The sequence below is a fragment of the Panthera pardus genome, unplaced genomic scaffold (assembly GCF_024362965.1).
Source record: "Panthera pardus isolate Hobbes unplaced genomic scaffold, ASM2436296v1 HiC_scaffold_20, whole genome shotgun sequence".
Taxonomy (NCBI): domain Eukaryota; kingdom Metazoa; phylum Chordata; class Mammalia; order Carnivora; family Felidae; genus Panthera; species Panthera pardus.
Genome location: NW_026526766.1, coordinates 53345076 through 53356889, shown reverse-complemented (window position 1 = coordinate 53356889; position 11814 = coordinate 53345076). Strand labels below are relative to the sequence as shown.

Here is an 11814-nt window from a genome sequence, read left to right as displayed (position 1 = left end):
AATAATTCTCAAAGCTGAATTACTATCTCCCCCAAATTTCCATACTACTTTGTCAAATTTAGGAATTGTCATCATGTTTTGTTCAAGATACTGTCATTCAGTTATACATCTGTGCAAATTCCTGTACATCAGGAATTTGTGAGTGCCTTGAGAGCACGAGCCGTGACTGCATCTATTTTGTATAGTTGTAAATGTTGCATCGCTGTCTGTGGAATAAGCTAATAATAATCTGATCAGATTAAAAATCTATTTTGAAGATATTTTTAATAGTTTTGTAAGCTGGATTTAACTAATTAAATAGATGATAAATAAAGTATAATTATAATTTTTTAATGCTTATTTATTTTAAGTAATAAAGAGGGGAAGAGGGTGAGTATGTGCAGTCCTCAGGGAGAGGCAGAGAGAGAAGGAGAAAAAATCCCAAGCAGGCTCTGCATGGTCATCGCAAAGCCCTCTGGGGGGACTCCATGTCACACACTGAGATCATGACCTGACCCCAAGTCAGGAGTCACATGCTTAAGCTACTGAGCCACCCAGGTGCCCCTGTCATTACATTTTTTTAATTTTAATATTGCTACTTGTCTTAACTATTCTGAAAAATAAAAAGTCACATGTGGTAAAATGTAAATCATATGATTTGCATAGTAGGCAAGTGTGTTAGATTGAAACTTTGTCCATAATCATTTATCTTTACCAACATCACACCTTTGTATTTGCTTTAGCATATGGAGAGCATTCCCCCTCATTTATAGATTGTGGATTTAGCTATGTTACTTGTTTTGGAAAGAAAGCATGTGTATGAAAATGGCAATGAACCATTGACAAATCAAGACCATAAGGGGACTTGCATGATTTTGTTTGTATGTGTGTATGTGCATGTCTCTATCATTACCATAGGAACAGCTTCCCTTGGTTTTTGACTATCCTTTCAACCCCAGCCCCAAAAAGATACAAATGGTGAAGACCAAAGCCATCTAGAACTGTATTCTGGAGAAGTGAAACACTGGCTTGAGAACATTATGTCAGACTTTACCACCCATAGAAATTCTAATAGTAGATTTTATCATGTAAGAACTGTGAGTCTAAAAAATGGCATGATAAAAGAGTAAGTTTATTGTTAATGGCACTTACCCTGATTTTATTATTTTTGCCAATTTTCTTTGATTAAGTAAACTATCTACAGGTTCAGATAAGTGTTAGCCAGGTCATGTTTTCACGAACTTTTTACAAAGAGCCTCAAAAAAGATGAATTATCAGCTTTAATGACTCCATCTTTCAGTTAAAATCAACAGCAACAATAATATTAAAAAAACTCTAGATATTAAAAGAGATGTTATCAGTTTCTATTGACTCACAGTTATAGGTTTATCACATAACCAACTATATTCCACTCAAATAGTGCTTCTGGCACTGGAAAAATAATTACACTCTTTTTTTACACTTAATAAGTCCCATAAATCATAATGCTTAATTTTGTGGCACACTATTCCATCTTACACGTGACGAAAAGAAATGTAGCTATCCTTGGTGGGAAAATAACATAGCAAAACTATTATTAGTAAATAAAAATTAGTAAATAAAAAAATAGAAGTCTGTAGATGCACATTATTAGTTTATTTCATTGTTTTGGCCGCTCACGGTTAATGTTAAATCCTTGAATCCTTATTTTTCAGTACACTTCTTTATTAAAACTAGAATGTAACCATAATTCAAACTTACAACCACAGCAACACTTAAGACAGTCACACCCATTTCAAACCAAACAATTCCGGTCCAGTTGGTCTCTGTAGGCTCATTCCTGCATTTCAAAATAAGACAACCCAGGGCATTCGAAACTAGCTGAGAGTAGCAGCCACGCTTTGAAAATGCTCTGTGGAAAGAGGCTGAGTGTGCAGTTTGCTGCTATTTGAGTTTCATATAGGTTTGAAAGAATCATAGAAAGTTATTGAGTTTCAGAACTTGTTAGTGGAGATCTAGGAATATTTTTTAGTTTTTGCACCTTTCAAATTGTTCATGTTCACTGCTTTCAAAAATACCTATAAATATGCCCCCCCCCCATTTTTAATTACAAATGTGTATTACCAAGAGACCGAAGTTATTTAGGATCATAGTGTCTCAGGGTTGGAAAACATATAAAATGTTATTTTTTAAGCTTTTCCTTCAGTCTTAGATTTCAAGGGTCAGCCAACTCCACAGCCTGAAGACCAAGTCTAGGCTGCCACCTTTTAGTGAACTTTTATGGGAACACCGTTACGCTTATATGTACATTATCTCTGGTGGCTTTTGCGCTACACTGGTAGAGGTGAGGAGTCGCAACAATGCTGAATGTGCTACAAAGCCTAAAATGTTTACTGTCTAACCCTTTACGGAATATGTTTACTGAATCCTGCGGTATTCAGTAATATTCGATATACATATTTACTGTAGAATTGTACACAGTGCAATGAATAAAGTAAGAAAATTGGATAATTAGCATTTAAGTAGTTGCTTAAAATATATAGTCAACTAGAGACAATTCAAGTACTCAGCTGATACTGCATAGTTGTGAATTCAGTGTTTTTCTCTACTCCAAGAATTGGAGATGTGCCTTGTTAAGCTTCGTGAACTAGACTTCATTTAAAAATAAGGTATTTAGAGGGGTACCTGGGTGGCTGAGTCTGTTAGGCATCTGGCTCTGGGTTTTGTCTCAGGTCGCGATCTCACAGTTTGTGGGTTCAAGACCAAGAGGGGCTCTGTACTAATAGCATGGGGGCCTCCTTGGCTTTCTCTCTCCCTCTCGCTCTGCCCCTCCCCTGCTCATCCTCTCTCTGTCTTTCTCTCAAAATAAATAATTAAACTGAAAAAATAAAAATGTGGAACTTGTAAAAATAGTCATTAGCTCTAGCTGGGTGGCTGAGTCTGTTACAGGCATCTGACTCTTGGTTTTGGCTCAGGTCATGATCTCACAGTATATGGGTTCAAGCCCAAGTGGGGCTTTGTTCTAAGAGCATGGGGCCTGCTTGGCCTACTCTCTCCCTCTCGCTCTGCCCCCTCCCCTGCAAATCCTCTCTCTCTCTCAAAATAAATACATAAACTAAAACTATGGCACTTATAAAAATAGTCATTAGCTCTTTTATAAAATTGAGATTTTTATTTGTCTCTAGATTATTGTATGTATTTCATAAAATAAAATAAAGTATATTTTGATGATTGAATCATTTTGGCTACATGATAATCTTTATCGTGATAATTATCATTATGTTCTTAGTTGAAAGTAGCATCTCGTCCAATACCCTGATGTCAAAGCTTCTGACTACCACATTTCGCTCCTGACCATTTATTATCAGGAGCCAAACATCACTCATAGAACTGGATGCTCATTTGTGAAACAGCAAAATTATAGATCTCTCTCTGAGCTTTAATTATTACTCCAAATCTATTCCCTAAAAAACTGATATTTGTCTATCAAAGAATGCATATTCCTTTTGATTCGGAAATTTATTCCAAAGTATTTCCATCATAAGTTATTCTTACACTTGTCCACAAAAGTATGTTTTATTTTGTAGTAGGGGAAAAAGATACCTGCCAACTACCTAAACGCCAATAAAAATAATTAAATTGGTATATCCAGCTATTAAGAATAATGAATTAGCTTTTTATTAAGTTATATCTATAGCTGTTATGTGTATTACGTAATCAAAAGAGCAGGCTGCACAAGTGTGACTATTTCTTTTCCCCTGTCTCCTGTCTTCAATGTCATTGCCTATGTATCTTCCTCTATTTAGCTTGAACATGTTGCCTGAGACAGGTGCTCCAAACACAAACCCAGTCCCCTTTGTACCTGCTCAGCCCTTAGCTATTGTGAGTCAGAAAGTTTGGTGAATAATGTCGCCAAAAAGACTCTCAAACACAAACTCAAACCTTCTACTTCATTCTGTGACAGCTCTAGGACAAGCTCTTGTTTCTCTTTGCTGAGTTTCTGAACACCTGCAATAAACTCCTAAACCCTATCAGGAAGCAGTATTTTCTTCAGGTCTTACAATGAATTCCCCACAATGCCTTCAAGCAATTGTTCTGAAGAGACACTTGATTATGTCAATCTCCTTGTTCAAAACTTTGAATGACCCCACTGTTCCTTGCTACAGCCTAAGCTCCTGTCATGGTTTATCTTTTCTTTCATGACCTAGCAACTGCTGACCTCTTTAGTAGGGACCACAAATCTCATATGCCGACAGGAACCAGGAAGGAGATGTAAATGAATAAAATGAACCTCATGAGGTGCATTTCCTCTTTCATTTGGAAAGCTGCCCCTCAGCATTGGCCAGTGTTACCCTCTGAGTGTGTGTGTCCTGTTTCTGCCTTTTTGCTCACCGGTAACTACTGTTACTAAATAGGCAAGGCTAGCTCTAATATCACTTTACTTTCATAGCTGTCTGTGGCCAATGCTTCCTCTGTCTCCTGCCCAAGGTCAAATTAAATGTCCCCTCATCTGTGTCCAGAACACTCCATATATAGTCTTAAGATGTTCTTTATCACCACGTATTTTAGTTTTTATTTGATAGGTCTTTCTTCCTAAAATGTGATCTCCATAAGAGTAGGAAGCATAACATTTATTTTGTATAATTCCCAATGCTGAGGCCTTGGATATATAATTTGGCATTTGAAACGTCGAAAAGTATGAATATGAGCAAAATGCTTCCAGGACTGTAGAGAAAAGGATGTGGTTGTTCAGTCTTAACATCAAGGGGGATGGTAAGTGCTTCACAGGGAGATGATTTTTCAAATGAATCTTGTAGAGCAAATAGGAATTTCCGGGAGAAGATGACAGGGTGAAGGATGGGGGGAAGTCAGAGGAAGGGATTCTGTACTCAGGAAACAAGCATTTGCAGACTGACACTGAGTGTGGCCTGGGCTGGCAATGACGGCCGTCCACAGTGGTCACTTGCATGGGTTTAAGAGAGTGGGAATTAGGGATGAGACAGCACTCTGAGTTCAAAGGGATGGGCACACTTTAAGTGTCAACATAAGGTCTTTGGATTTCATTTATGGGATGTGGGAAGTCGGGGATTTTGAAAGTATAATATTGGTGTGATTTATCTTGAATGTGTTACTTAGGAAAAAAAATATAGTTCTTTCATCTATGCAGAGATTAGCTTTGAAGACAGAAACACAGGCTGGAGAGAGGACACACGGAGGGGGTTGCTGAAAATATGAAAAGTACAAAGGACGAACCTCTGAGTTTGAAGAGAGATCAGAGTCACAGATGATAGACACACTGAGCTTGCAGTGTATGAATTCTGCTGCCTTACCAAAGCGGACAAGACTTAGCCAGATTTTTTTTTCTGGCTGGAAAGCTGACTGCTAACCCACATGCTTACTTCTTACTTATTCTTCAACACAGCCATGTCCCTTCTGGGAGGAAACATATGAGGTATGAGCATCTTGAGGAAGTTGCCTGTGAGTTGATTTATAGCATCTTTTTTTTAAACTGTATTTATTTTTGAGATAGAGAGAGGGCAGAGAGAGAGGGAAAGAGAATCCCAAGCAGACTCCATGCTGTCAGCATGGACCCAATGTGGCACTTGATCTCACTAACCTTGAGATCATGACCTGAGCTGAAATCAAGAGCTGGCTGCTTAACCCACTGCACCACCCAGGTGCCCTATAGCATCTGGTTTTAATACCAAGTGCTGTAGGTACCAATAGAAGTTCAGTGCATTAATAAATAGAAGAAGGACTGATGAAATAATTGTGGTAAATAGGAGACACCAGATTGTTAATATAACTGGAGTTATTTTAAATCTTTTTAGTTTTGACTGCCTTTCTGCTATTTTGACTCAATGATTTGAGATAATGCTTTCTTTAATAATTAAGTGTACCAATGGGTTGTTAATTTTTACTTAATAAAACACATATTGTGTTTTAAGTGCCACATCATCAAAAACCTGATACAGATTGAGCTTTGAAAATTTAATTAAATTTTCTCATAAAAGCTGTCTGAAAACTAGTCTGTGTAATGTAGCTATATTATAAGAGGGCTCATACTGAAATAGTGCTAAAGATTTTCAGTCAATTGAAGTAAAACCGAGAACAAAATTAAAATTTAAGAAGATAATTCATTTCTTTATTATTGAATTAAAATTACAGAAAAATGTACATTTGCAATCAATTAGCATATACATCATCTTCTATATATTTCAGCATATATTCCTTAATGCTTTAATATACACAATTAGGAAAGGATATTCAGTTCATTGTTTTTTCTTATCTAAAAATGTTTAGGGGTGCCTGGGTGGCTCAGTCGGTTAAGCGTCCGACTTTGGCTCAGGTCATGATCTCGCAGTCTGTGAGTTCGAGCCCCGCGTCGGGCTCTGTGCTGACTGCTCAGAGCCTGGTGCCTGTTTCAGATTCTGTGTCTCCCTCTCTCTCTGACTCTCCCCTGTTCATGCTCTGTCTCTCTCTGTCTCAAAAATAAATAAACGTTAAAAAAATTAAAAAAAAATAAAATAAAAATGGTTAATCTTGTGAACTTTATCTGTTTAAAGAGGACCATTTGTGTCATTTATGAATAAGCCCTTGGCATGTGTGAGCACCAGTTCTACGTGGCTGTTTTACGGTAACAGAAGTGAAATGAACACCATTTCTAATATATCACTGTTGCATACGTCTCTCAGTATGACCCAGCTAAACATCACCAAGGCCACTTTACTCATATCTATGTTTTCCTAATAATTAAAAAATATTATAGAATATTCATAACTAAAGTGGGGACAATGAAATGTAAAGTCACTCTCCGTTTTGAGGGGAGAATGAATTGTTAGTGTTTTAGAAAACGTGGCAGTATGTAACAAAAGATTTACCAAAGTCTTCTGGAGAAGGTGTGGAAACAAACAGGCAGAGAGCATAGAGGATTTTTAGAGCGGTGAAAATACTCTGTGTGAGAATGTAAAATAGATATCTGTAATTATATATTTGCCCAAACCCATACAATGCACAGCACCAAGAGTAAATTCTAATGTAAACAGTGGACATCAGGTGATTATGGTATAACAATGTAGGTTTATCCCTGGTAAAAAATGGTCCATTCTCGTGAGTGATGTTGATGATGGAAGAGGCCATGCGTGCACCCTGGGGAGCAGGGGTGTATGAGAAAGCTCTGTATCTCCTCTTAATATGGCTCTAAAAGAATGCAGTCTTTACCAAAATTATTGCTGGAATTATTTTTCATAATGCCAGAGCCTAGAACACGTATTTGTCTTCCCATCTGCCCAGAGAAACACTGAAGTGACTGTAACTTAGAGCTACAGAGTAATACTGAGAAGATTTAAAAAAATGAAAGCGAGAGAAACAAAAATGTCCTCTATAGAGGAGAGACCGAGTTATTTTAAGAGAGGGAGCACATGATATCATTTTAGCATTTAAACTAGATGAAAACTTCTAGATTGATGGAAACTTAGTAGTAGATGTTTCCATCTAGTAGATGGAAACTTCAGGTTGAAAAGGAGACTGAAGAAGCTTTCAGAGAAGATGGGGCCTGTGTTTTTCAAGGTGTCTATGCATTCCAAGATTAGGAAACCTTGCTGGCTACAGAACAAGATACAGAGAAGCAGGATCCAGTCACTTCTCACCCTCTGCACTGCAGAAGTCCTGATCTGGATCACCACTTCTGTGTCGGGAGGACTGCAGTAAGCAGGTCTCCTGCTTCGCTTGCTGAGTCCCTAGAGTCAGCTCTCAGCAGTGTCAGTGCAAGACCTTTCAAGCCAGATCATATTGCTTCTCTGCCCAAATCCCACGAGTTACTGCTTCTCTTGAACTAGAGGCCACATTCTTTGAGCGACCTCAGAGTCCCTAACCAGTCGACCCAGCCCGTCTCCCTGACCTCCTCACCTCCCACTCTCCTCCTTGCCTCGGCCCCTCTGGCCTCTGGCTTTGTTACATTCACATGGGCTGAGGGTGCTCCAACTGCTGCTGTTTGAATGGACACTTGTGTGGGCCCACACTGTTCTTCCCATAGGTGTTCACATGGTTAACACTGGCTGCTTCCACGTCTGCACAAATGTTACCTTCTCAGTGAGATCTGCCCTAATTACTGGATTTAATAGAGAACTTCACCCTTTGTTAACCTCCACAAACAGCATGATGCTCCTTAACTTCTTTCCTATGTGTTTAAACTGTTAACATACTGAACGGTGCCTTTATTATACTTATTACGCTTTTCTCTCTCTTGATGTAGTGTAACCTCCATAATGATAAGTATATTAATCTGCTCTATTCCATAGCGAGAATCCCAGAACCTAGAACATTCTTTGCACATAAGAGGTGTGTTACAAATGTCAAATCAACCAGTGGTTAAAGAATAACTTGAGCCTTTAGATTTAAAACCACAACAAAAAAAGCTCATTTCCTGTTTCTGTGCAGTTTTCCCCAGCTTTGGGTGGTGACCGCTGCTGGGCTCTGGCTTCTCATTGGCCGGAGGGTGAGGTGGCCTGGACAGCAGCTCAGGCACCTTGTGCCCAGAGCTCTCTGCTTCTTGCCTCACCCAGCTGCCAACCCCCAGATCCCAGACATCACGGTCTCGTGGTGGGGGATGGGGCTGGAGGTAGATCTCACCTACTGACAGTTACACAACCAATGCATTTCCTGGAGAATATATCTCCGCTGCCTTTGTCAACTATTCTGTCAATGTTATGGCAGATGGAAAACCACTGAATCTGGGTTTAGGGGATACAGCCCGAATTAAGATTATGACAGATTACACCCTTTATCCTCTCCGCAAACAGATGTATTTCTCTTGTGAGTCCTGCATCATTTGAAAATGTTCAAGCAAAGTGTTACCCTAAGGTGGAACGCCACTGCCCCAACACCCCAATTTTCCTGGTAGGGACTAACCTAGATCTCACAGACGACAAAGGCATGATTGAGAAACTGAAAGAGAAGAAGCTGAGTCCCGTGATCCACCTGCAGGTTTTGGCCCTGGCTAAAGAGAGCAGCACTGTAAAATACCTGGAGGGCTCCACTCTCACTCACCAAGGCCTCAAGACAGTGTTTGATGAAGCTATTCAGCTGCTCTCTGCCCAGCTCCAGTCAAGAAGAGAAAGAGAAAATGTCTGCTGTTGTAGATGTCTGGACCCTCGCCTGCCCTGTCCCCCTCGGAAGCTTTGTACATTTTGCTCAAAAATGATGAAGCGTTCTACTCAATGCCTAGCTTCTGCTGCAGATTAGTTTTTTCATAGAACCATTTTGAACCAATCCACAGTTTTAGGTTTTATTTGTATAAAGTATAAGACCTTAAACTTCCACATTATATTAAATTTAGTCCTAAAATGGTAAGGTTTCTTAAAGCCTTTTGTTTTTTTCCAAAAAACAAAACAAAACAAAAAAACAGAAAAACAAAAACAAAATCCTATTGTTGCTCAGATTAAGAGTTGCCAAAATGCATTGTGAACCGAGTCACGTTGTTGTACTACGAACATCCAGCACTAAACCTTTGTTTTTAAGACCTTTGTTTTTAAGAAGAGATGACAGTGTGTCAAGTTTGGAAATGCAGACACTTTCTAACCAGTCTTTGCTAAAAAAGCAGCACAACCTCCTTCAAGAAATGTTGCCATCTAACCACCTGTAATTAATCAAGCAGTGTTCATTCCCTAATACTGTACTGTATGTCATAATGAAATGAGTGTAATGACTCAACTCTTTGGGTCAATCTTTTGATTGAGTGACATTAAAACAAAACAAAACTGTGTATTCACTTTAGCTGAGATTTTGAACAACCCTCTTACTCCCTTGTTTCTCTGATGAACCATCTGCTTTAGCGGTGGGCGGACCCAGGAACAGGGGGGTGGTGTGTGGGCAGCCCAGGTCCTGTCGTGAATGAAGAATGAAGACAGTATTTTGACAAAATATGGAGGTTAATTTATACTACATTGTACATACCATAATTAAACTGAGTAAAAGTGTCATGGGTAAAATTTTAAAAGGTTAATTTCTGTCTAGTGTAGTGAATGATGAAGAAAGGTTGGTCTTCTCACTGTGTGCTTTAAGTTTTTCCTTTTTCTTAGACCTGCCATCCCTCCTGAAATTGGGCATTTAATTCATCTTTAAACTGGTTTTCCACATAGTTGCTTACTTAGTGCTTTTCTTACAGAAACCCTTATTAATGAGCAATATGCCTCCTTGTATTATAAAATCTTTCTGATAATGCATTAAACAGTATTTTATAGATTAGTAAAAGCACGTTCCTGTTTCCTTGTTACTTTATTCAAAGCTAATGCTTTTCTTAGTTCTCTAGTAACTAGGTGTAAAAATCATGTTTTGCAGCTTTACAGTTTTTGAAATCTTTTAGATATGCCTAAACTATGAACTTTCTTAACCTCACTATCTTGCCAGATCACCAACACTGTACTTGACTAATGCTGACCCTCCTTTTTGCCTCACCCCCTTCCCCCACCCCCCACCAGACACATACTTCCTGTTGCTCTGCCTATCCATATTCCTTTGGGTCTTTGAGGTTCTATAAGCCTGTGCTCCTGCTAATGAAGTTCTGTACAGCTTATCCACTGTCAAGAATGCAAGGTTGGGCCTTTCAAACCCTAGCACAAATTTTTTCAAATTGACAGTTGCAGAATTGTAGAGTGTTTTTACAATTGATCTTTGGCTAATGCAATGAGCAGTGTGTTTTGCATGTATGACTTAATAAGTCCTTGAATCATTAAAAAAAAGTGCCCAACAGAATGAATTAAAGACAAGAGAAATCTGTAGATTGTAGTGAAATTAAATAATATCTGTGGATAAACAAAAATGTTTGAAAAGCTTCCAGATAAAGAATCAGAATAGAATCATTTTGGCTCCAGATTTGTCCTCAACAGTCTGAGTCTTCAGGAGGCATTTGATCTGTGCTGTCCAGGTTCTAAGTCAAAATACATTGGAATCTAGACATACATACTTTGCTAGATAGTAATCAAAAATGAATGCAGAATAAATATTTTTTTAAGGTTCATAGGTTGAGGTAAGTTTTACTCTCACCAAACATATCTGAAATGAGTATTAGTGAAAGGTATACAATACCAAAATGAAATTTTAGTCAATAATTGTGATTCACAAAATAGCAAGTCACAACTAGAATGCAATGGAAAGTGAAGCAAAGCAGAGAGGGAAGCAATGGACCTCCACTGTAATTGGCTCAAATTAGCACAAGCAAGAGAACTCCAACAGATTTTAGGATAAAAGGACTGAAAAACCTTAATATTATAATTAAAAATACGTGTACATTTTGCCAATGAAAAGGCACTAAAAAGTCTCTAAGAGACACAACCAAACCACAGAAAATATTGAAAGAAATATTGAAATTATTGAAAGAAAATATTGAAAATATGGAGCAAAATCATGACACAATTTTGAGCTTTCACTGGTGTCTTAAAAAAACACACCCATTTGTTCTTCATGCCTGTGCTGGTTGGTCTCTTTCAGATTTCATAGGTACAGTTACATGAAATTATATACTATTCAGTAGAAAGGAGTATTTCAATTCTTCTAATATTGGGGATGCTATTTAAACTGCCTTTAATGTATATAATCAGCATTTATACAACCACAATAAACATACTTACAGATGAGATAATCAATTTTCTAAAATAAGACATCAGGAAATGGGTATATCTGTCTTATATCTGGGTGGTAAAGAGGGAGATATAGTCTTGTGTAGAGATGATGCTTTTTCCTTCTTTTATAGTAGTGTGGAGTCACCATATCTGTTTAAAGATAATGATTCAAGATGGAAGTGTTTAAATATATGCTTACGGGGAACCCTTAGAACAGAAAAATAAAATAACACACAAT

The 11814-nt window shown here is 38.1% G+C and overlaps 1 pseudogene; it reads left to right on the top strand.

The window, feature by feature from the left end:
• Positions 1-7506: 7506 nt before the first annotated feature.
• LOC109252000 (ras-related C3 botulinum toxin substrate 1-like) lies at positions 7507-9098 on the top strand (annotated as a pseudogene).
• Positions 9099-11814: the final 2716 nt, after the last annotated feature.